This window comes from Mirounga angustirostris, unplaced genomic scaffold, assembly GCF_029215605.1.
Source record: "Mirounga angustirostris isolate CCGP_5_RB_7025 unplaced genomic scaffold, mMirAng1.0.hap1 SCAF_4, whole genome shotgun sequence".
NCBI classification, from domain to species: domain Eukaryota; kingdom Metazoa; phylum Chordata; class Mammalia; order Carnivora; family Phocidae; genus Mirounga; species Mirounga angustirostris.
In genome coordinates this window covers 35,086,885-35,112,417 of record NW_026991712.1, presented here as the reverse complement: position 1 = coordinate 35,112,417, position 25,533 = coordinate 35,086,885, and the positions used below count along the sequence as shown (strand labels likewise).

Here is a 25,533-nt window from a genome sequence, read left to right as displayed (position 1 = left end):
TTCCTGTCCGCTTGGTCTGAGCCACTTCTAGGACCTGTGTGAGCCCTTGCCTGGGTTGGCACTCCCACGGGCAGACCAGCAGTGCTGCTATGGTTAAGGGCAGGCAGGGCAGCTCTTTGTGTGTGTCAGGGAGTGGGTAAGAAGATGGAGCTTAAAAATGCAGGACTGAGATGAATGGATAAAGAAGATGTGGTATATATATACAATGGAATATTATGCAGCCATCAAAAGGAATGAGATCTTGCCATTTGCAACGACGTGGATGGAACTGGAGGGTATTATGTTGAGCGAAATAAGTCAAACAGAGAAAGACATGTATCATATGACCTCACTGATACGAGGAATTCTTAATCGCAGGAAACAAACTGAGGGTTGCTGGAGTGGGGGGTGGGGTGGGAGGGATGGGGTGACTGGGTGATAGACACTGGGGAGGGTATGTGCTCTGGTAAGCGCTGTGAATTGTGCAAGACTGTTGAATCTCAGATCTGTACCTCTGAAACAAATAATGCAATATATGTTAAGAAAAAAAAAGAAGAAGAAGAAGAAGGTAGCAGGAGGGGAAGAATGAAGCGGGGGAAATCGGAGGGGTAGACGAACCATGAGAGACGATAGACTCTGAAAAACAAACTGAGGGTTCTAGAGGGGAGATGGGTGGGAGGATGGGTTAGCCTGGTGGTGGGTATTGAGGAGGGCACATTCTGCATGGAGCACTGGGTGTTATGCACAAACAATGAATCATGGAACACTACATCTAAAACTAATGATGTAATGTATGGGGATTAACATAAGAATAAAAAAAATAAAATAAAATAAAACTTTCAAATATACAGAACAACAACAAAAAAAATGCAGGACTGGAAAGTTCACATGTATGGTCGGCCCCCCGAAGAAATCCACAGCCTAGTCCCTAGAACCTGTGAATATATTACCTTACATGGTAAAAGGGACTTTACAGATATGAAGAAATTAAGGATTTTAGGATGAAAAGATGATCCTGGAGTATCTGGATGGGCCCAATGTAATCATAAGAGTGCTTATAAGAGGGAAGCAGGAGGATCAGAGTCACTGGTAGAACACGTGATGAAGACAAGAGCTTGGAATGCTGAGACGAAGGGGGCCATGAGCCAAGGAATGTAGGCAGCTTCTAGAAGCTAAAAAAGGCAAGGGAACAGAGCGTCCCCTCAGGGCCTCGGATGCAGCCCTGTAAGACCTTGAGTGAGTTTAGACTTCTGACTTTCAGAATGACAAGATAATAAACTGGCATTATTTTAAGCCACGAAGTTTGTGGCAATTTGTTACAGCAGCCCCAGGAGACTAATACAACATGCTTGCATGGGAGGCCTCTCATGAGGGGCCAGAGGTGGGAAGGGAAGAGAAAGTGAGGGGCTGCAGGCTCAGGCTTCCATCTGTACTTTTGCCTCAGGCAGCATCAAATACTAATTTGTAGTGATACAGGCTCAAAAGCTACTGTTTCCATGAAAGACTTAAACCATAGCCTACGTATATATTTTAAGTTTTACATGTTATGTCCATGCAGTGGCCAAAATGCCAGGTATTGTTAGCACAACAGTACTCAAGTAATTCCTCCACTTATGTAGAAGTTATAAAATTATTCAGGATGGGTCTATAAGGAATAATGTCATCAAATCATGATAAACCAGATACAAAGAAGAACAACATTTTATTGGGACTTCCGTGCATCTTTTTGACAAGCTTCGAACCAAATTTTCCTGTATCAAATTTCTCAAATATTTACTTAATTTACTGTTCCCAGGAAACAGACATCATAATATGTTATTCTACAGTTCAAAAATTAAGGAAATTAAAAACAGAAAATACACCAGGTCATCAGCATGGGCACAATGGTAATTCACCAGGAGAAAGGAGAGCTGTATTGAATGTCCTGATCTTTTCAACTCAGACTGCTCAAACCCATATGCTTAAGGAATATTTTCCCCATCATAAACATGATTGCTCCCATGGCTTAGGTCTACAGAACAATGACTCCTTTCCCTACTGGAAAGCAGTGCTGGAAATGAGGGTTTTGGAGGATGCGCAGAACAAATACCTAATAAGAAAACATTTTCCTACAGTTTCTGCTTTAACTCAGGAGATTCTCTGCAGTTTTGATTTGGTCATATATATATATACTACAAGTCACTTTGTTTACATAAAGTTCATAAGAAATAAACAAACAGGAATCAAAATCACATGAAAGAATCTCCCTTTTTTTTTTCTTTTTTCCTGGTCCAATGATCTAAGTTGTCACTTTGAATCACCCCAGGATACAGCCAAGGTCCGTGAGCGGAGCTGTCAGATGCACATTAACTCAGTGGCCATACCATGTGACGAATGCTCTTCTGGAAGAGGCCGACTCACCACGGCTGCTGCTGAGATTCCCTCTATGCAAAGGTTTGACTTGGTCAAAGCCTTGACATGGTCTTGACAATTCTGAAAAGTCAAGGCATGTGCAAAAGTGTTTTCATGTGTTCTCTCTCTCTCTCTCTCTCTCTCTCTCTCTCTCCCTCCCTCCTTTTGGAGGGGAAAAGCCTGGAGAAATAAGACTTTGTCCATGGATCTGCCTCTAAAGAGAGCCAAGTATAAAATGTAGAAGAGAAAATAAATAGGTAGAGAGAAAGGGAACTTCAAGATACAGTGCTCTGACCAAAAGAGAAAAAAAGAAGAAAGAAAAAAGTTTTCATAAGTTATCTAAAGAACATCTGACAGAAATTGACCAGAAGATGCAATTTCAGATGAGTATTCTGTCAAGTCTGGAAGGAAACCAAAACCTTATTATAAATATCCTAGTTGAGGTTTGAGAAGAACAGTGTATGAGGCTACATTTCATGTACTTTGAGTGCAGTTTAATTCTTGGGGTTTTCATAGTTTCATCTCAGGTAAAGGTAAGCAATGACATTCTTGGCTCAGCTGGACAAAGAGCCTCTTGTCTCGTGGCTGACTCTGTTCTCTTGAATGTATGGACCATACCCAGTCTCCTCAGAGCCTCCTAGTTCCTGGCCTCTTTTGGAAAGGATAGAAACCGTATCAGCACTCCCCTCTAGAGAGCACTATTTTTAAATAGAAAAATCTGGAAAAATACAAAGCAACACAGAAAATTTTCCTGATTGGCCGTTGTGCATCTGACTTGGTTCTTTTTTTTTTTTATGTTATATTAATCACCATACATTACATCATTAGTTTTTGAGGTAGTGTTCCATGATTCATTGTTTGCATATAACACCCAGTGCTCCATGCAGAAGGTGCCCTCTTTAATACCCATCACCAGGCTAACCCATCCTCCCACCCCCCTCCCCTCTAGAACCCTCAGTTTGTTTTTCAGAGTCCATCGTCTCTCATGGTTCGTCTCCCCCTCCGATTTTCCGCCCTTCATTCTTCCCCTCCTGCTATCTTCTTCTTTTTTTTTTTTTTGACTTGGTTCTTAACATAGCCCTCTCCCCCCACAAACAAAATTCTATGCTATTAGGACTCAGCAGCTTTTATAGGAGTCCAGCGCAATGCATGTTGGACCCCAACACCATGCCCCCCTCCAACACACATACAACAGGGCTGTGATTATCTACAGGCACTTACTTCAGCTGTGTGCCAGGGGAGATGTTCCCAAATGGAGAGATATTTTAATCCTCTGGAATTCAGATTTTTAAAAAAAATATTTACTCTTTAAACATGATTGGCCTTTGCACCTGTGTGGGTTTGAATCAGTCAGATCCGTATTATAACGAAGGCAAACAAAGGTCCTTCCCTTTCTTTATTAAATGTGAAAGGATGCTAGAGAAAATCTAGACTTTTCTAACTCCTTCTGTCTGATAGTATTAAATCCATTTTTCAAGCCAAAGCCATGCGTCAAGGAGGAGCTAACATGTTCAGAGTATGATCCCAATAGCAGCAAGTTTATTGAGGAATACCATCTCTTTGGCCCTTCAAGCTGCCGCTCGAGTGTATTGAATCAGTTCTCACACCATGAATGAGAGTCCGGGAGACAAAAAAAGAGGATCTCTACAAAGTCTCCCACCTTTCCTTTAACGCTCTGCTTCTGTGAGCAACTGCATTTCCCTCCAGTATTCTCCACCACCACTCCCTTTGTTTCCCTGCTACCTTATCTTATTCCAGTTAATTACTTTCTCTTCAGCCCTTTCCTCTGCTATTCTCTCTCATTTTTTAAGCCAGCAAAATACCTTTGTTTCCTCCTTCTGGCTCCTTGGGGCCTCTTCCACAAAGGGAAGACTTAGTCACTTCTGTACTTCATTCCATACCAAAATAAAGTGAACAGTCCCCAGTGTGTTAGAATGGGATCCCCAATATTTTCATTGAGAGGAATGGCCTTTTCTATCTTCCCAAGCTCTAAGATCACTGGGAGAAGGACACTGACAACAATGAAATCTCCAGTGCTCTGCCCCTCACTTCATGCAGGTGTTTCCCAAAGTGTGGAGGGCATATCACTAGTGTTACTCAAGACAATTTTAGGTAGTGCATAGTTACGGTAGATTTTGGTTGGTTGTTTGTAATGTGCATTATAAAAAATACAACTGGCATTTCAAATCTGTAACTTCACAGCTATTACTGCTTAGGGCAAATGTAAGTTCAAATATAAAAGGGGAGTGTTTTAAAGAAAGATATTAAGTAAAAAATACTATAGATGGAATGTGGATATGGCAAAAATCATGAAGATGGGATATGAATGACTAAAGCTTGGGAAACTCTGTTTAATGGAAATGATTTGAAACTAGGAAGAATGGGGCATGATGTCAGCTTTTGGCCATACTTCCTCCTCCCTTGCAAAGCCCTGATCTTAGGGTGGAGGGTGGGAATGCAGCTGTTACCACAACTGGGATTCACAATTTCACACCAGGGACCAAAATACGTAAGAAATGTTTCTGAATGGATAAATCAAATTCATATCCTGCTATAACCAAGGATAACATTACCATTGATTTACAATTAGAAGCACTCTGATAAAATCCTTTCAGTTGAGAAGCTGAAAAGCCCAGAGAGGTCACATGATTTGGTTAGTATCATCCCAGTGAATAGTAGCAGAACTAGAACTCAAAGCCCAAAGTTGGCTCATTCTAAGTCTTTCTACTAGGTTGTTGATGCCAGATGAGTCTTTCTGACACCAAGTCTTATCTATCTCTGATTCTACCTAGTTAGATTTAAGAGAGTAGCAGGAGATAAAACAAGAGAGGCAATATAAGGTGGCAGGGGAGACTATAGCAGGACTTGTAGGCCAGTATGACAACTTTTGCAGGATTCACCCAAAAGGTGGAACTCATAGTTGTACCTCCTCCAGGCAAAAGAGCCAGAGGAAGTGACATAAGCAGAGAACTGTCACTAGCAGTCTGATAATATTGCTATAGAGTCCTCTTCACAGAGCCCTCTTCTAAAATGTTTTATTCTGGAAAAAAAAGAAAATGTTTTATCTTGGAATAATTTTAGTTTACAGAAAAGTTGCAAAGGTAGTACGTATAGACAGTTCCCATATACCACTTACCCAGCTATTGCTAACATTTTACACAGCCATGGTGTAGTTATCAAAACTAAAATTCATATTGGTACAACACTATTAAGTAAACTACAGGCTTTATTTGGATTTCCTCAGTTGTTTTTTTTCCCCTAGGATACAGCCTAGGATACCATATTGCATTTGTCACGAGCTCTCCTGAGTCTCCTCCAAGTTGTAACAGCTTCTGCTCTTGTTTTTCATGACTTTGACACTTTAGAAGAGGTCAAGTATTGTGCAAACTTTCCCTCAATTTGGGTTTTCTCATGATTAGACTGGGATCAGGGATTTGGGAAAAGAATACCACTAAGGTGAAGTGCCCTTCTCATTGCATCATATTAATGAATAAATGCTATCAGTATGACTTATCAACAGTGATAGTAACCTCGATCACTTGCTTAAGGTGGTGTCATGAGGTTTACCCACTGAAAATTTTCTCTCTTCTTTTCCATGTTTGTTAGAAGCATGTCATTAAGTCCAGCCTATACCCACAGAAGATTAAGCTCCACCTCCTGGATGAAGAACTGTCAAAGAATCTGTGACATACATTAAAACTACCACGGTCGTTAGTAAATATTTTGAGAGAAATACATTGAGGCTATGCAAATATTCTCTTTCTCCTTAAATATTTGCCGACTGATCTTAGGATTCACCAGTGGATCTTGCCCACAGCAATTATTGCTGTGATGTCCTAATGATGATTTTCTATTGCTCACATTTCTTCTACATTTATAGTTTAGAATTCATCTATTTAAAAAAATATATGCTCCTTCTTTTCCATTTATTTAATCATTTACTTATATCCCTATGGACTCATGAATATTTATTTTATTCTTTCAGTTATAATCTAATATTATTGCTATTTATTTTTTGCTCAAATTGTTCCAGCTTTGTCTATAGAGAACTTTGAGGTTGACTCCTGTATCCTTTTGACATGCTCTATCCTTAAAAAAAATAAGGTGGTTTTTTTTTAGCACTTTCAAACTTTCTATCATCATAAGGTACTCCACATTTATCTTGCGTCTTCCCTGCCTTAGCTCTACAATCAGCCATTCTTCCAAGGGTCCCTGGTTTCTTTAATTAGAGAAGGGTATTTAGAAACCAAGATGTGGGAGCTGGATGCATTCATTATTCCTGGGGTGTCATGCTTCTAGGCTCTCTCAATACACAGCTAGAAAATATATGTATGTATTTGAACCCACATATATACACATTATCAATATTAATTTCTGGGTGTATTTGTGTGTATATGAGTATATATACATGCATACGTACATATATGTGTATGTATTTGTATAAATGTACATATTTTTTTTTTCAGTAAAATATAAGATTTTACTGATATCCCCAGAGCTACTCTGAATCAACTGGCCTAATATGGACACCCAGTATCAACTTAAAGGCTCCACCCTGTCTCTAAAATCCTTGATTAGCAACTATTATGGGTTGAATTGTGTCCCCACAAAAGATACATTGAAGTCTTAACCCACAGTACCTCAGAATGACCTGATTTGAAAATGGAGTTGTTGCAGACATAATTAGTTAAGATTAAGTTCAGGTTAAGGTCATACTGGAATATCCTTAATCTAGTATGACTACAGCCCTTAGATGAAAAGGAGAAGACAGAGACACAAAAGAAAGACAGCCCTGTGAAGACAGAAGTGGGGATTAGAGTTAGAGTGCCACAAACCAAGGAACGCTGGAGGCTACCAGAGATGAAAGAGACAAGGAAGTATTCTTCCCTAAAGCCTCTGGAGGAAGCATGATCCTACCAACACCTTGATGGCAGACTTCTAGCCTCCAGAACTGTGAGAGAGTAACTTTCTGTTGTTTTAAGCCACCAGTTTCTGATGCTTTGTTATGGCAGCCCTAGGAAACTAATACATCACCTATATATTTGATACTATTTTCTACCCTTTATAACCTGATAACACACAAATTGTCCACTTTACTCCAAAGGCTACCTCAGTTATATCACATTTAAGACCATCTGGAACCTTCCTAGACCTCTGTCCTTGGTAGCAAAGATGGTATCTTACTTTTTGTTACATCGCTATTACCTGATTCAGTGCCAGGTACAAGTGCTCACTAAATGTTTGCTACTTGAACATCTATAGGCCTCCTCTGTCTGTCAATTGGTTAGACTAGCCAGGAGAATCTCCTTTCTAATACCTCCCCCCCTTTTTTTTTCCTTTTTGGCCTTAAGATCTGCTAGGTAAAGTTCATTCATCTGTCTTTCCTTCCTTCTTCCCTTCCTTCCTCCCTTCTTTCCTTCCTTCATTTCTTCCCTCCTCCCTTCTTCCCACTGTCCCTCCAACTAATATTCACTGGGCACATACCGTGTGCATAGACTAGTTTTAGACACTAGAGAATTAACAGTGAACAAAAGAGACAAAAATCCTTGCCGTCTCGGAGGCTTACATTCTAATGAGGGAGAAAAATCTAGAATGTGAATGGCAAATTACCTATGTTTAAATGACAAATAACTAGTAGCACAGAATGATAGACTGAACTTTGGGAATGGTTCCCATGGGTTATTTGGCCAGCTGTGGTCTGGTAGCCTCCTTCCCCAAACCAAAGCCCCTGGCTGAACAGCTGCACTTTTCTTGCTCAATTTTTAAATTATTCTCTTCTCCCTAAGAAGGAGAGGGGGCTGAGGGAGAAGGGGAGAAAACAAACTGGCCAGAAAAAAGAGTAGAAAGGAAGGAATGAGAATATTGATTCTAATATAATGTATTTTAACGCCAACCCTTCCTGAGCTGTGTCAGGCCTTACCTATGTTAATATCTTTGTTATAATTACATCATCAATTGAAAACACAACTGCATAATAATAATGGCTAGACAGAACTGAAAGTTTGCTATGTGCCAGGAAGTGGTCCAGACACTCACCAACTTGATCCTTACCACAATTCTGAGACAAGTACGGTAATTTTTCCTTCCACAGATGAAGAGCTGGATGCTCAGAGAGGTAAAACCATTTGCTCTGATTCTCACAGTTAGTAAACGGCAGAGTCCGGTCACAGATGTCAGTATGTCAGATTTCAAAGTCCTGACCCTTCCTCCTCCCTCCCCAACAGGTGGCACCAGCTGGCTAGAGCTGCCACCCAACACAGCCTTCAAACAAAATCCCTTCCATGAAAATGTTCTTCTCAACAATAGACCCTCTTGCTGACCCTGTCCCTTTCAGCACTTCATTGTGAGGACTTTTTTTTTTTTTCCTAACTGCTCTGTCCCAGTGCTCTGTCTCCCCTGGTTACTGGGGTAACAGGTATCTTGGGTGATATCTGCTGGATTTCCTCTGGCCGTGGCCTCTTTATCTTTCCCAGCACCTCTCAGCCTTTTAATTGTCTCCTTATTACTTAAGCCAGCATGGAGCAATTTTCCAAAACATCCAATTAGCAAGTGCACAGAAGGAACTGGGTCCATAATTAATTAGTGATTCTAGGACACAACAAAGCAAAAGTAAAGCCAAGGATGTGGAAAGCACTGAAAACTGAAACCACAGGAAGAAGAGACACACATTCCAGGACCCTTCCCCATGAGGGGCAAAGAATCGAACAATCTGCTCACTAATTCAAATCCCCAAAGCCCCTGCACACTTTTTGGGATTGAACAACATCAATCTTTCGGTGACAGTCCCAAGTGCCACATCTCCCCCTCCAGGATGAATGGCTGCTTCTGTTTTTTAGCAGTGAACCGATTCTTCTCTGTTTTCATGCGAGAAGGTTGGCCCCTCTTTCCTCCCACAATTGTTCAAGCCTCTTCAGAGACAGTCTTTCCTGCAAGATGGCCCCAATGCCTGGGATTTCTTGCTCATCATCAGAACAGAGGCCAAGTTAGAACATCAGGATTCAAGAGACCAAGCTAGGATGACTGTGGCGGCCAAGAAAGGGAAGACAGCAGAAGAATGCCAGGATTCTCAGATGTACAGTTACTATTCCAATTTGGAGAAGAAAGCAGGGCTTTGGTAGAAGTTTATCCAGATCAAGGAACGCTGGAGGCTACCAGAGATGAATATGCTCTTTTTCTTCCATTTATTTATTTAACCATTTATTTATATCACTATGGACTCGTGAATATTTATTTTGTTTTCTCCAGACACCAACTCATTCTCCCACATACTTGTGAAGTGTAAATGGCAGGGAGCACTAGCACTGCTATTAGTGAAAGAGTTACCCTCCCATTAGGAGGAAATGAGGATTATTCTGTATGGGTTTTGGTTCTTATGGACTCTCATTATTGCCTGAAAGGCCAGAGCCAATAAAACAAGAAGTCTGAAGAGCATTACAGCAAGTTCCCACATCTCACAGGGGGGACATCACCTACTTGCCAGCAGTGAAAATTAGGACTTATATAGAACATTGAGTTGTAGGAATCTTTCACTACTTTTTCTTACCTATAGCCTAATTTCCTTTTGGCTCTAGACTGAACTAATACCAGCTCTCAGGGCTGATTTCTGTACTTATGGGAGTATCCCTAAACCCAGCCCACCAGGCCACGGGCTAAGCACTTTGATTACTACCATGGCAATGAATAGGAGCAAGGTTAGATGAAAGGAAAGTGAAAATAGCCCATAAGACATTTATAAGACAGACTAGTTGCTGCTGTTGTTGCTAATCAAAAGAGTAAATAGGGCGCCTGGGTGGCTCAGTTGGTTCAGTGACTGCCTTTGGCTCAGGTCATGATCCTGGAGTCCCTGGATCGAGTCCCGCATCGGGCTCCCTGTTTGGCAGGGAGTCTGCTTCTCCCTCTGACCCTCCTCCCTCTCATGCTCTCTGTCTCTCATTCTCTCTCTCTCAAATAAATAAATAAAATCTTTTTTTAAAAAAAAAGAGTAAATAACTATGATGCATGTTGCTAAGCAATGTTGCATTTTCAGTCCTTAATAACTCCATTAGTAACAAAGGGTGACAAACTACATTTTGAGATTGATGAGACGCTTTACCTTGCTTCTGTGAATAATTAGCCTCAGCAACCATGGCTCCTAACACAAAGCAAAAATGATTAGCCTTGTCCCCTGGCTGGGATGCATATTAGAACTCAGTGGTATATGTCCCTTTGGAAAGGCTAAGGCTTTTCTGCTAACCCATCTCCCATGGTATTTTAAGTCTTAAATAAATAAACAAAAATACATGAATTGACAAATAAGCACACACATTCTTTCCCCAAAATGCTGCTTCTCACTTATTATATAAGTATATGTAATGAGTGCTTGAAAATTGTGAATTTTAAATACCATACCCTTAAAGATTTGTAGTACAATGATTCTACAAATATCCATCCTTCTGATTCAAAGATAGGCTTTGGGGGGATTCTGTGTGAGGGTGACCAACTCTGCAGCCCAGTCCCAGATCCTGTGTTGATGACAACTACCCTCTAGTTTCTAGATGCCAGGAAGTGGCTCAGAATGAGCTGCCAACTAATGGCTTCTTGCTCCTTTCCCCCAGTTACCCAGAATTCCCAGCTACTAAGTAAGTATTAGACAGAAATAGTCTGCAAGAAAATAAAACCTCTTCAGCAAGATTCTACCAATGGAATTTTGGAACTTTCCATCTCCTTAGACAAGCAATGCTGCCTAAGAGACACTACTATCAGAGAGCACAATCTGGAGCCAGACTTTCTAAGGTAAGTCTCAACGACACAACTTCCCATTGAAGTGACCTGGGTAAATTCATGTCTTCCTGCCTCTCTTTGCAATGATTAAGCAAGCTGATATATGGAAAGTGCTTAAAACAGTGCCTCCTTCTGTCACCTTTTGGTTCTGGAGCAGAACATTATAAGCGTTTGCAAGAATCTTCAAATACTTCCCTGGTCAAGACAAGCAAATACCTCAGTTTGTAAAGGAGGAAAAAAAACTGACTCCAGAAGGCGACCTTAGGATCTGTATTTGCTGTTTTTATATTTCAGAGGAAGTCACTGATCTAGAGAAGCTAGAAATTGCCAAAATTTGAATTCCTATAACATCAAACTGTTACTAATTATGGTTCTGGTCATATGCCATATGTTTCCCAGAAATAACAAATGTTCCATGGAAAAATAAGGGTGGGAAAAACATATAGTAAATGTCCTTGTTTTTCTTGGCTGTTAACTTTAAAATAATGAAATATTCAATGAAAAGTACTGAACTACAGTGACTTCTTACCACTTCAGAAAGATACCCTTGAACTACTGAAAGTTAGAAATCTATGTTCAAATAGCATCATCAAGTAATTTATTCTGAATTTCTTACATTTTAAATCTTGAAAAATGTTACTCATGTCCCAGGTGCTTTTCCCAGTAGAAATTACAGTGGTAGATGTTAAATTAACTCCATGTGATTCTCATTTTCAGAAATACAATTTTAGACCGCTGAAGACTTTCAATGTGTCCCCTTGAGCGGCATAAAAGAAAGGCTTTAAATATAGTTTTGTTTTTGTGGGGTTTTTTTTCTTCTTCTAGGAATACATTTCTCTCAAACAATTTCTCAATATTGCTATTTAACAGGCTGTTTTAGACTTCTTTTAAACTCCTTTTATTTTACTTAAGTGAATATGATTGCAGTGAGTTTTTGCAACTATCCAGTGAAAGAAAATTAAATTATTGATCAAGTGATCTTCACTCATAAAGGCCATACCGGCAGTAGGAAGAAGGGGGTATGTTTTATTTCAGTAGCTTTTACACAAAGAGCACTATATTTTAAAATAAATCAGTCTGATATTCTCATTCATTCCTATTTTCTGATATAAGTAAGGCATGATAACCCTGGGTTTAAAGAATCGAACAATCCGCTCACCAATTCAAATCCCCAAAGCCCCTGCACACTTTATTTTCTGATATAAGTAAGGCATGATAATCCTGTAGGTGCTAAAAAATTGATCAAGATCTGATCCAAGCTACTTTGGAGACAGGTGTTATTATCTATAGCATGTTACTTCTACGTGTAATAAGGGTGCTTACTATGTGACAGGCAATGCCAGGGGCTAGAATTATAATGATGAAAAAAGCAGACCTGGGCCCTGTCCTCACGGAGCTTATAGTCTGGTGCAGTGCTGTGGACCAGAACCACCCCATGAGCTATTCTTATCAGACTGTAACAGGGTAAGTATAGACGTTGCAAGTAATTGTTTAGACATTTTTACAGTAGGGGACATTGCTGCAACATCCAAATGTGTGACCAAGTGGACTCATCTCATTGGATGGAGTATAGATGGGGTATATGCAGAACTTGCATAGTAAGTTTCATATGGAGAGGTCTAAGTACTGGTCATGGATGAGAGGATACATATCGGCATGTGATGGATTGGAAACTAAAAAAAAAAAAAAATCTAACCCTCCCCATAGATAGTTTGAAAAGCACTAGTCTAGTGTTTTCTAAGCATTATAGGAAAGAAAGAAAGAGGGATGGAAGGGAAGGAAGGAGAGAGGAAGAGAGGGGGAGAGAGACAGAGGGATAGACGGAGTGGGGGGAAGAGAAAGGAAGAGAGTTTAATTCCAACTGAGAACATTTGGGAAAGTTCCATGAAAGAAATGATTCTTAAGCATGAATTCGAATTTCAGGGGTTAGAGATCACAGCACGAGAAGAGCTAAGAAGACAAAAGTACAAGGAGATGTTTGTTATGCTGCTCAGGCCACCTGGTTCATTGCTGTCAGAGAGCGATATGGGGACAGGAGCAAACGGAGTTAAGAAGAGGAATCTGAAGAGGTGAGCTGTAGTCAGTTAGTACAAAGCTTTGAGCACCATGAAAAAGAATTAGAACTTTATTTTTGAGACAGTGGTAGTTTTTAAATATGCCTGAACATGATAGGAAAATAAAAGAAAGCTCTATTTTACAAAATAATACTGTTGTCATTTGAAATATATGCAACATTTTGAGGCAGGAGGCCTTGAGGTAAAGTAAATAACAGTAAAAAAGAATTTTAAAAAATAAAAATAGTTCCCCCAATGGTGCCATATATTAGTCACATGTCTAAGTAAATTTATGCAATATTAAGTCTGCCCAGGCACCATAGCATAGTAAAACACCCCTTTGGAAGATCTAATCATGCATGATTGAAGTGATTTTCAAATGCCATTGCTTAGCTTAACAGTGACAGAGAGAACATATATTCTTCCCGTTTTCAGAAATTTTGATTAAACCACAGATATTAAGGGGACATTAAACCAATATATTATTGTAAGAGCTTATACTAAAATGTCAAGTACCATCACCAAAGGACCCAAGAGTGGCACTTTCTTTTCTCTCTGTTGTCCTTAGCTTCTCATAAAACTAGAATTGCACTCATTAAATGTGCCTCATTTAAGTTTCTATGTGTCACCAAAAGGCTATTAATTCTTGCAACTGACTGAGTTGGAGTCTTTTTAAGATTCCCATAAATGTATCTTTTAATAAAAAATAGGTGAGCCACTAAGTAAGTTTTAAACTTTGAGAGTAAAATTTTATAACATTGTAACAAATAAAACAAGCCTCTCAAAGTGTAGGCACTCTCCCCCCGACCGTAGAAAAATGTCTTGCCACATTAGGATTTCACATGTTTGACTGAGTAAAAATCTAATTAGTTACTCTTCTAACTCTGGTTTCATAACATTATTTTTAATTGTGATGTACGAACTATAGAATTATAACGATACCATCCTGTGAAACTGAAAGCTATGTATTTAGGATTGGGCACGTTTTCAATACAACCATAATACAAAGCTAGAACACAGCACTGGGACTCACTGATTACATTATACGAAAGCAGTGGTTCTCAACCGAGAGTGAGTTTGCCCCTCCCAGGAGGTATTTGCAGTACAAGGGATGATTGTCATGACGGCGCATACTGTTGCCACCAGAATGCCACCAAACATTCTCCACTGCATAGGACAGCCCCTTGCAACAGAAGGATCTGGTCCAAAATGTCAACTGCGCTGCACTTGAGAAACCCTGTACTAAAGTATCCCACTAACATTTCCATTATTTTTCTTGGCATACGTGGGAAGAATCCCTTTGATTCATGCAATCCGAATATCAGAAATAAAGAAGTTCCCGAAGACTGAAACAGATAATTATTATGCCTCCCTTGGCTCTAATGCACTAGCCTCTGGTTTTTGCAAGCAAGACCTGAAGGTGACTCTCACAGGTGCCTTGGTTTAATTCCATCAATGGTGATACTTTATATGCAGATATGGAAACACTGCCAACCGGGAAATCTTCAAGCAGATCTTCAGAAAAGACAACTCAAACAGTGTTCCAGATATGTATGATTTTCTGAATTGTAAGTCACTGATTACTTTAAGATGCATCATCAATTAAATAACAGCTTTTGGGAATGTCGCAAAGAAATACCTTTCCTTAAATGTATACATTGATTTTAAGATGTGTATCTTTCTTAGAGATGGTAAATGGCAAAATCTACAAAGTATATTAAGTGTATAATAAGACATACTAAGCTCTGTGTTAAAACAAATAGACTCTGAAATACTCTCCCTCTTGGATCCTTCTCCATCAGTGTTAGCTTCCATTGTTTTCATTGAGGTCTTTTTATTGCTCCCCTCGTCCTCCACCCACCACTCCAAGAAGAGGAGGTAAGGTGCAAGGTGGGCTGTGGTATCACTAGATCCTCAGAAACAAGAATACAAATCTCACAGCTTCCCTCTCTTAGAGTTTCTCCAAAGTCTTTAACTGTGAATTAAGTACCATGAAGAACACCTGCGCTAAGCATGGTCTTAGCGCTGCTAGAACATATCACTTTAGTTAACTAAACAAAGAAATCACTACACTTAGATGCAATATAATAAACATTTGAAATTATTTTTTAAATTTCAGCTAAAGACTACCCACATCACTCATGAACAAACAAAAACTTACTATAAGACCTATACATTTCCTTATTGGCATATTATCTGCTTGTTCCACTAGAAGTTAGGATCCATATGAACAGGGATTTTGTCTTGTGTGTATTGGCTGAATGAGTGAATGAATGAATGGATGAATATCATCTCCCAAAGAGCAAAGTCATTATAAAATCACAAACTTCTTTTATTTTCACACTAGTGATAGAAGACAATAGGACTCATTCTGTTAGAAACTATTCATGTTCACTCGTTCTCTACTAAGTCTTTCATGATCTGCCCGTGCCACCTTTCTAGCTTTCCCTCACATCGTGTCCCTCTTGCTCTCCAGCAACACTGGCCTGGGTTCAGTTCCCAGTAAGTGCTATGTTCCCTGCTACCTTAGGTCCTCCCAGAACACTCTCCTCCATGTTCCCAACCTCTTCAGATCTCTTCAGGGAAGTCTTCCCTGATGACCACTTATCTAAATGTAGTACTGGTATTTTACAGTCTCAGTTTCCCATGTTTGTTTTCTTTCCCATCATAGTAATGATCACATTTGTAAAATGTGTGCAGTTATTTGATGACCATGTCCATCCCATCCCACACCACTCAACTGTAGGCAGAAACCATGCCTGTCTTGTTCCCCATTAATATAGACATCATTTAACACAGTGCCTGTTTTAAAGCAAGTACTGGATACATATTTATTGGATAATAAATGAATTATGTTTCTAGGAACATTATGTTACCGAATATACAAGTCCAGGATAGACTATATCATTCTCCACTAGGGCTCAAATTGGTAGGAGCTTAATCGACACTTTTTGGTTAATTGGAATCATTTATCTACTGTCATTAAACTATCTGCTCCTAAGTCTACATGACACTAAGTCTACATGTTGCAAAATTGCTAGAAATCGATTGCTCTCTTTCTAGTCTTTTTTTCCTACATACTAATAAAAAAGCAGCTTGGTTTATTTTTTTTTCCACTAAATTTATTAGCTATTTTGATATTATGAACATGGCTGGAAAATGGTTGTCAGGAAATCAATTATTTGGATGATCAGTATTTGCGTCTATTTGAAAACATCTGGAAGCATACTTTAATTATCCCCTAGATATTTGGTGTCTTGTGTTCTCAACCTCTGAGATTATCTCTCCTCATTACTGTTCCTGAATTAAAGATATTCTGTTGACACAATAAGTGGTTGTTTTTGTTTTTGTTTTTGATAGAGAAGAATTTATAGGACATTGAAAATAAAGAGTAGTGAGCTCCCGGGCTAAAAGGATTAAAATAATATTTTTTAAGAGGAGAAGGAAAGGGGTCTTTAGTGCAGAAAAGTATAGAAAAATATAATTCCATGTAATGTCATGTAACTGAGAAGCTAGTTACATAGGAAGCCTTGGGGAAGATATGGACTTCTTGAGGATCCACACAAAATGACTCTAGCCTAAAGGAGCTAAAGAGAGATACCCAGGTGACAGGAAATCAGAAATAATTGTAAACCTGGAGTCTATTCATATACTTCACCTTAAAATAGTTTCTTTACATATATCTTTCCTATTTATTGCTATCAGGATCTCTGTCACTAGGTAAGAGTACCTGAAATTCTTGAACAAAATTCCAGAAAGCACAGGAAATGAGGCAGTATTTGCCAACTTCGGCCATCCATTTGGAAAGCCCCAGTTAGGAGGTTTAGTCTGTTACAGAGGTCATCCTCATCCCTGCCATGCCCACTCTTCTCTCAAGACAACAGTCGTTGAGCAGGAAGTGGCTCCTTCACTTCCTCAAGAACTTTCCTGTCAATTTCTCATCCAAATTGTCCTCTTTTGGATCTGGAAGATGCCTTGAATGTGCAGCATGAACTCCTGCAGCCTAGCCTCTCTTTGCTCCACATAAACCAGAGATGAAGTAGAGCATAGCTGGGGCTCACTCACACAGAGAATCTACAGTAAGAACCTGTCCCTGAGATCATGGAAGAGGGACCTGCATGCTTGAGGAGGGGCAGGGATACCAGAAGCTAACAGCAGACATGTTGATTCTCTGCACCTCCATGTCAAGGGGAATAATTGAATCATACTCATGTTTTCCTGTCTTTTGGGCAAGAACACACATTTTCCTATTTAGTTGGATGTCACAAAGATCCAAGGAACTAAGCAATGGCTACTATCATGTTTATGGTTGTGATGATCCTAAGTACTTCAACCAGATTATCACAAGAAGAAAGAGCCTCTAGGGCTGCCTGATCCCTACCAACTTAACTGCACAATTCTATCTTGGCCTCCAGGAGAAATGTAGTGGGGTTGAGGCTCAGTTCTCAATGATATGAAGAAAAAAAAATTAGAGCTTGCTTAGCATGACCTCAAATATTTTATTACTGTCCTATGTATCTCATTAAAAGCACTGGCCTATCAGATTTGGAATACAGACTTTTCACTTTCACTTTCTTGTTACATCCAGATAAGCCATGTTGTTCATCTAATACCTAAGCCATAGAGACTGAATGGCGATGAAGAAAGTGGGATGAGAAAGAGATGAGTACACTTAAATTTCATTTTATATCAACTTATTTCCCTTCCCTGCAACATCAGGAAAATATAAAATAAGGTTTTGTCCTTATCCACATTTATTTTATTTTTGCCATTTGTTCTTCATTTAAAACTACCTGGTCAAGCAAACATTAGATTAATATTGATGCCTTGTTTACAAATAGCCACAAAAAAGTATAACCAGGGCCTAAGTCATATTATTACCTTGCTTATAAATCTTATCTGGCCCTCATCTGGGGCCATTAGCATATCTTGAAAAATTTCCAAGAACTTCATATACCAGTAGATTTCCCTTCCTGAAAAGCCAATTTCCTAAATATCCAATGAGATGGCTTTTGAGACCCACATCAACAAATTAGGAAAGTAATAATGTTCCTATCTTAACAGGAAATCCACTATTGCGGGTGGTGCTGCCCTAATTATACCATAATAGAATTTCAAAAGAATTGTTTCTGAATTAAAAAAAAAATCCCATCTACTTGCTGCACAATATCCTCTTCAATTTTCCATACCAAAAGAGTAGGTTTAGAAAGGAAGGAAGGGCACATACTGCTTTTTTTTTTTTTTCCAGGAAGAAAGTCAGGTTTTTACTTCGTGATCATGTCTCCTGTTTGTTTTTTTTAAAGTAAATTTCTTACACTTAAATAAGGTTTCCATTCAATGAGTCACCACAGAAGAGAATAGATTTTTTAAAAAACGAGAATGTACCATAATTTTCTTGTCAGTAAGATACAAATTCATCAAGAGTTAAAGTAGAAATAGATACCTTGTGACCAAGGTTTCATGGCAGATTAATAAGCTAGCATTTGTTATTTGCCAGATAGCAAACATATAAACACACAATAACCTACCTGAGATGCAACATTTTTGCATTCTGAATCATAACTTAATAATAATCACAATTTAAAACCCAGACATTCAAGAGGTTAAAAAGGGAACTCACAATATGCAGTCAGGCAGCGCCCCGGATCACAGAACCTTCCACGGTATAACGACAGATTTTATCACCAGCAGCTCTATGGCCCTGCAACCGAGATCTCTCATAATTAATGACTATTTTACTTGAACATTTGACAGCTCAGTAAGCAGTTTATGTAAGGCCGTTACTTTTATTTCTTCTGTAGTTGCCTTTGCAAACAGGAAACAGGAAACACACCTACAAGAACACTGACATATCTCAGCCTAATTGGTCTTTGGCTCAAAGTACCCAGGAGCGAGTCTTGTATTACAGGGGTGATAAGTACAGTCCCCAAAAGAACGGGACTCAGGTCCTAACATTTCACAGTTTAAAATCCTCTGGATAGATGCTATGCAGGCCATTTATTACAGAGAGAAACAGGCCTTTTTAGTAACATTCAGGCCTTATGGCCTTAATCCTGGAAGGACTATAAACCTCAATAAACTCATATATATACAATATATATATGTATGAATACATATTATATATAATATACATAAACACATGTGTGTATATATACATAAATATATACTATATTAAGTAATATATATTATTTTAAAATATATACCTATATAAGCAATGTATTATTTAAAATAACATATATATTTTTTCCTGGAACATATCTGGAAACTATCATTCAGGAATCTTTTGGCTACAAATAACAGAAACCCCAACTCAAACTCTCTTATTGAAATAAATAACAAAACAAGGAAATATTTTGGTTCGTTGAACTGGGGAAAAAAATGTCCAGATGTAGGGCTGATTTTGGGAAAACAGAGGTTCACTACATCATTTGATTCTCTGCAATTCCCTTGGCACAGGTATTCTCTGCAGATTGATTTCGACTTCAGGCTGCCTCCCCTTGTTGCAAAAAATACTCGCTGTAGCAGTTCAAGACTACATATGTATCTTCCAAGATAGTGTTAGCACTCTGGCAGTCCCAGGTTCTGAGGTCACTCAGATTGCCCATCACTGAATCAGACACTATACTTTGCTGAATCGCTTTTAAACTAATCAAAGCTTATCCCTGGAGGTGAGGGTAGGATCTTTCCAAAGAAAAATCACACAGAAGGTCATTCAGGATACTGAAAGGAAGGGAAAAGAGATGATAGTACAGAAAATCAATACATGTTCACCACAGCGTCTGACAGTAATCTGAAGATAGGCATTTGAGGATGCATATTCATGAATACACAAGTTCTTGCACTATTTAAAGATGTCAGCAAGAGAATGACCTGAGGTTCAAGAGATACTGATTACCCAAATCTTTACATTCAGTTGGACTTTCTGTTAACATTGGATTTGCTCTCTGAGAAAACAGGTCAGAATATTTCCACTGGGGGCACCTGGGTGGCTCAGTCGGTTAAGCCTCTGCCTTCAGCTCAGATCATGATCACAGGGTCCTGGGATCGAGCCCTGCATTGGGCTCCCTGCTCAGTGGGGAGCCTGCTTCTCCCTCTCCCTCTGCCCCTCCTCCCTACTTGTGTTCTCTCTCTCTTTCTCCCACTCTCAAATAAAGAAATTAATTAAATAAATCTTTTTTAAAAAGAGATGATTTCCACTGTGTTTATGAAATACATTTTATAGTGTATGAAGTGCCCTTGCATTTGATCTTCCATTTTGACATCCAAACAACCCTGAGGGGTGGGGGTGGGGGGCAGTGAGGGGACAGGCATTCCCATTGGAAGCTTAGAGGGTGGGGCAGACACTGCTGGTTACCTATCCAATCCCCAGTCTACTTTTTTTCCTTATGGAACCTTGATTTTGTTCAGGGCAGCAATTTACCCTGTAAAAACTACAGCTGAGGATGGTCAGGTGAAATAATAGTTTGGGACCTGGCCATGTAACCTTAAGTAACTACATAGGGCTCCTGGAAAAGCTCTTTAAAAGAGCTCTCCACTCTCCACACTTTTTGATCTTTGCCCTTCCTCTTCTTCATGCCTGAAACATTGATACAATGCCAGAGATAAAGACATATCTTGCAGTCATGAAGTGACAAGCACAAAGAAAAAAGCCACATGCCATGAAGACTCAACTGACAAAAAGGAGCCACTACACTGGGCCTGGTTTGCCTGCTCCCAGACTGTTACATGAGGGAAAAAAAAAAAGAAAAAAAGCCCTCTATTTGGCTAAGCTACTGTAGAAGGATTCTTGTTGCATGCAGCTGAACATACTTTGGATACAAGGAGGTTTTGCAACCACGTAATGACAGATCAAGGCTTAATTCCGGGGCTCTTGACTCCTTGTCCTGCGATATTTCCAATAAACTGCAGTGCTTCTCCAAAAGCAGAATCTGTCCTCTGCATACCATACAAACAGGCATTTTAAATTTATGCTTTCTTTCTCAACAAATAGCTTATTTAAATGATCTGAGTCATAGTTCAAATGGTGAGAAGAGATTCATTGCTTTTGTTTGTGGTTTCTTTAGCTTTTTAACATGTGACACTCAAGCACTTGTGGAACTGCTAAGACACGAATGCCTTGGGTACCATTAAGGAAGCCCATCATTCGACCAAAATTTCTTTCAAAGCTGCCTAAGGAAGAATTGGCCATCTTCCCAAATCTTGCCATGGTTGACATTTCTTCCTGGACCTTCTCATTCACTCAGGTATTAAAAAACCAAAGAGGAGTTTTGGTGTCTGGGTCCACACATAAGGAGCTTGGAAATCACCACTCTGTCCTAACAACAGGTAGAATCCAATAACTCTTCTTGGATCTGTAAGAGAGGAAAGGACACAGGGCAAACCACTGCCCCAAGATTGGAAAGAGGAGCAGAGGAAGACAGGAGTCTTGGCTTCCCTGAGCAGGGACTAACCAGCAGAAACTGCCGTAGGAAGCAGTGTGAATTGTCATTTATGAATTGCTGCAATCTCTGTGGAGATAACTGAAGTGCTAGGGGGACCTAGTCAATAAAAAAGAGGGGCCCTCACGATACTATGAGAATTACTTCCAGGACATCTATCAGATTCCCATAGTCAATATCAGAGAAAAACCTCCTCCAGCTTCCAGAATGCAAAGGGACAAAGGAACCATTTTGAAATATGCCAGAGCACTCTATTCTTAACAAGGCCTGCCCCCAGAGTAAATTGGTTAACTAGAACTTAACCTGCCGGAGCGTTATGAAAACCTAACTGACCTGGGGAAGGGAAATACTGGATCCAGTCTCCTCTAGCCTTCCACTGTGGGAGAAGGGAAATACTCAACTGCAGCCCATGGTAGCCATCCTAAGAAAAGGGGGAGAAAAAAACTAGAACACTGTGAAGGTCTCAGTCCAGAGACACAGGCTCCCTAAAAGACTGAGACCTAATCATAGGATGTGCAGAGCACTTCCTCTCCCTGAAAACCCGACCACCAAACTACTAAAGATCTATTTATAGCAGTTCCTATCACCTGGTACATCGTGTCTGGCTATCAGGAAAAAATTACAAGGCATACCAAGAGGAAAAAAAAATCACAATTTGAAGACACAGAACAAGCATCAGTACGAGTCAAGGCCGGGAAGATGGAATTAAAAGACAACAGAGCCCTCACAAAGGTTGGAATAATTCACTGAGCCAAATGTCAAGGAGAAGCCATACCCAAAGATCAATTCCAGAGGGATTAAGGGCTCAGTTGTGAAAAAGCAAAATGTTAAAACTTGTAGAAGAAAACATGGGAGACCATATTTTGGATCTCCAAATGGGAAAGGAGTTCTTAAGGCACAAAAGTGCTAATCGCAGAAGGAAAGACTGGTAAAATTGCCCTATTATAATATTAAGATCTTTGTTTATAAAAATGTATAATAAAGAGAGCAGAAGACATGCCAACATCTGAGACAAGTTTGCAACAAGTAAAATCAACAAAAGACCAGTATTCAGATTATATAAAGATATGTTACAAATCAGAAAGAAAAAGACAACACAACAAAAAAAAAAAATGAGCAACAGATCTGACACATTGTCACAGAGGAGAAAAACAAAAATGGTAAATGTACATATAAAAAGATGAGCAAGCTCATTTGTAATCAGGAAAATGCAAATTAAACTGATGGGAGTAGAAGTTGATAGAAGCACTTGCACACAATTTAACCTTAACTCATGAAGCTGAATGTTTATATGCACTCCAACTGAGTAAATCCACTCTCACGTATACTGTCTAGGGAAATTCTTATATATTGGCCTTGGATGACATGCACAAAATGTTTATAACAGCTTTCTTAAAAACAACAAAAAGCAATATTTAACACAAATGTCCATCAATCAGTAAGCATTTAAATAAACTGAGTTATATACATACAATGAAATATTAGACAACAAGGACAATCAATAAATCCGAGCTACAGGCAACAACTTGGGTGAACCTTAACAGCATAATGAATGAAAAAAAGCAAGAATGAGGTAACTACCTACAGATAGTGACTTTTTTTTTATAAACAAGAGCCAAGAATAGCAAATACAAACAATATTTTTGTTTAGATAAGCCCATATGTGATGCATTTTTTTACAGTTACATATCATTTTGTCACAGGTGAAGATTTGTGTAATCAGTACTGCAGTCAAGACACAGAACTATTTATCACCACACAGAATTCCATCCTACTACCATTTTACAGGCACACCCATCCCCTCTGCTCCCATCCCTTATCCCTGGAAACCACTAATCTGTTCTCCATCTTTATAATTTTGTTATTTCGAGAATGTCAATAAGTGGAATCATATAATATATGTGACCTTTTGATATGTGACCTTTTGATATTCAGAGGTCATATAATATGTGGCCTCTTGATATTGTCCTTTTGATATATGACCTTTTGATATTTAGCAGTCATATAATATGTGACCTTTGATTTTTTTTTAACTGAGCATAATGTCCTTGAGATCCAAGGCATTGCTTGCACCCACGTGGTTGCCTGTATCAATAGTTTGCTCCCTTTTATGGCTGAATAGTATCTCATGGTTTGGATATACCATGGTTCATTTAACAACCCACCTACTGTTGGGCATGTTGGTTGTTTTGGGTTTTGGCTTATTGCAAATAAAGCTATTAGGAAAAACTGTCTATAGGTTTTTGTGTGGATGTAAGTCATTTCTCTGGGCTAAATGCCCAGGATAGTGATTGCTGGGTCAGATGATTCAGTTTATGTTTAGTTTTTAAGAAACTACCAAGCTATTTTCCAGAGTGGTTGTACCATTTTAACCACCAGCAATGTATAAAAGATTCAGTTTGCCACATCTTTGCTAGTATTTGGCATTATCACTATTTATTCCAGGCTGTTCTAATAGATGGGTAGTGGTATCTCATTATGGTATTCCTTTGCATTTCCCTAGTAGCTAGTACTGTTGAACACCTTTTTATGTGCATATCTCCATCTATACATCCTCTTCAGTGAAATGCTTCTAACTTTTGTCCATTCTCTAATAGAACTGTTTCTTTTTTAACTGTTAAGTTTTGAGTTCTTTATGCAGTGTAGGTATAAATTCTTTGTCAGGTACATGTTTTGTGAGCATTTTTTCTCAGACTATAGCTTGTCTTTTCCCATTCGTTGGTATATCCTTTCAAATTAATGTTTTCATGTTCTTTGGGTAAATATCCAGTAGTGATTACTGGATCATAGGGGAGTTCTATTTTTAACTTTTTGAGAAAACTCCATGCTGTTTTCCACAGTTGCCACACCAGTTTGCACTCCCACCAACAGAGCATAAGATGAGTTCCCTTTTCTCCACCTCCTTGCTCACACTTGTTTCCTGTATTTTTGATTTCAGCCATTCTGACAGGTGTGAGGTGATATCTCATTGTAGTTTTGATTTGCATTTCCCTGATGATGAGTGATGTTCAGCATCTTTTCACATGTCTGTTGGCCATTTCTTTGTCTCCTTTTCATATAAATTTTTGGAGTAACCTTATCTATATCTACAAAAATGTTTTCTGGAATTTTTTTTTCTTTTCTAAATTTTTAAGAGAATTTCATTAAACCTAAATATCAATTTGGGGGAAATTGACATCTCTACTATGTTGAATCTTCCAATCTATGAACAAAGTATGGTTCTCCATTTATTTGATTTCTTTCATCAGCATTTTGTAGTTTTCAGCATACAAATCCTATACATGTTATGTTAGATTTATGCTTAGGTATTTTATGTTTTTGAGCTATTATAAATGATATTGTATATTTAATTTCAATACCCATGTATACACTGCTGGTATATAGAAATACAATTGATTTTCTATGCTTATTTTACATCTTACAACTTAGCTGAACTCACTTATTAGTTCTAGTTTTTTGTAGATTCCATTGGATGTTTTTCATGCCATCTGCAAATAGAAGCAATTTTATTTCTTCCTTTTGGATCTATATGCCTTTATTTTCTCTTCTTACTTTATTGTACTGTGTAGAACTTCCAGTAGTATGTTGAATAGGAGTAATGAGAAAGGACATCCTTGTCTTGCTCCTGATATTGTGGGGAAAGGATTCAGTCTTTCACTATTAAGTATGCTGTTAGCTCCAAGTGTTTGATAGATATTCTTAAATCAATTTTAAGAAGCTCCCCTCTATTCCCATTTTTCTGAGAGGTTTTTTTTTTTTAAGCATGAATTACTGAATTTTGTTGAATAATTTTTCTGCTTCAATTAGCATAAGTGTGATTTTTTCTTTAGACTGTTTACATGGTGGATTATACTGATTGATATTCAAATATTTTTTAAAGATTTATTTATTTATTTGACAGAGAGTGAGAG

General features: G+C 38.7%; 1 protein-coding gene across 14 annotated transcripts in view; it reads right to left on the bottom strand.

Annotated features, from left to right (window-relative positions):
* The window catches only part of NCALD (neurocalcin delta), a 383,100-nt gene that overhangs the window by 135,507 nt on the left and 222,060 nt on the right, over nucleotides 1-25,533 (bottom strand). For 5 of the 14 annotated variants that reach the window (XM_054512524.2, XM_064588027.1, XM_064588029.1 and 2 more), the window contains one exon: nucleotides 18,805-18,885. The exons of the other annotated variants lie outside the window; for them this stretch is intronic. The gene's annotated coding sequence lies outside the window, so the exon portion shown is untranslated. The remainder of the gene's footprint in view (nucleotides 1-18,804; nucleotides 18,886-25,533) is intronic. 14 annotated transcript variants of the gene reach the window in all.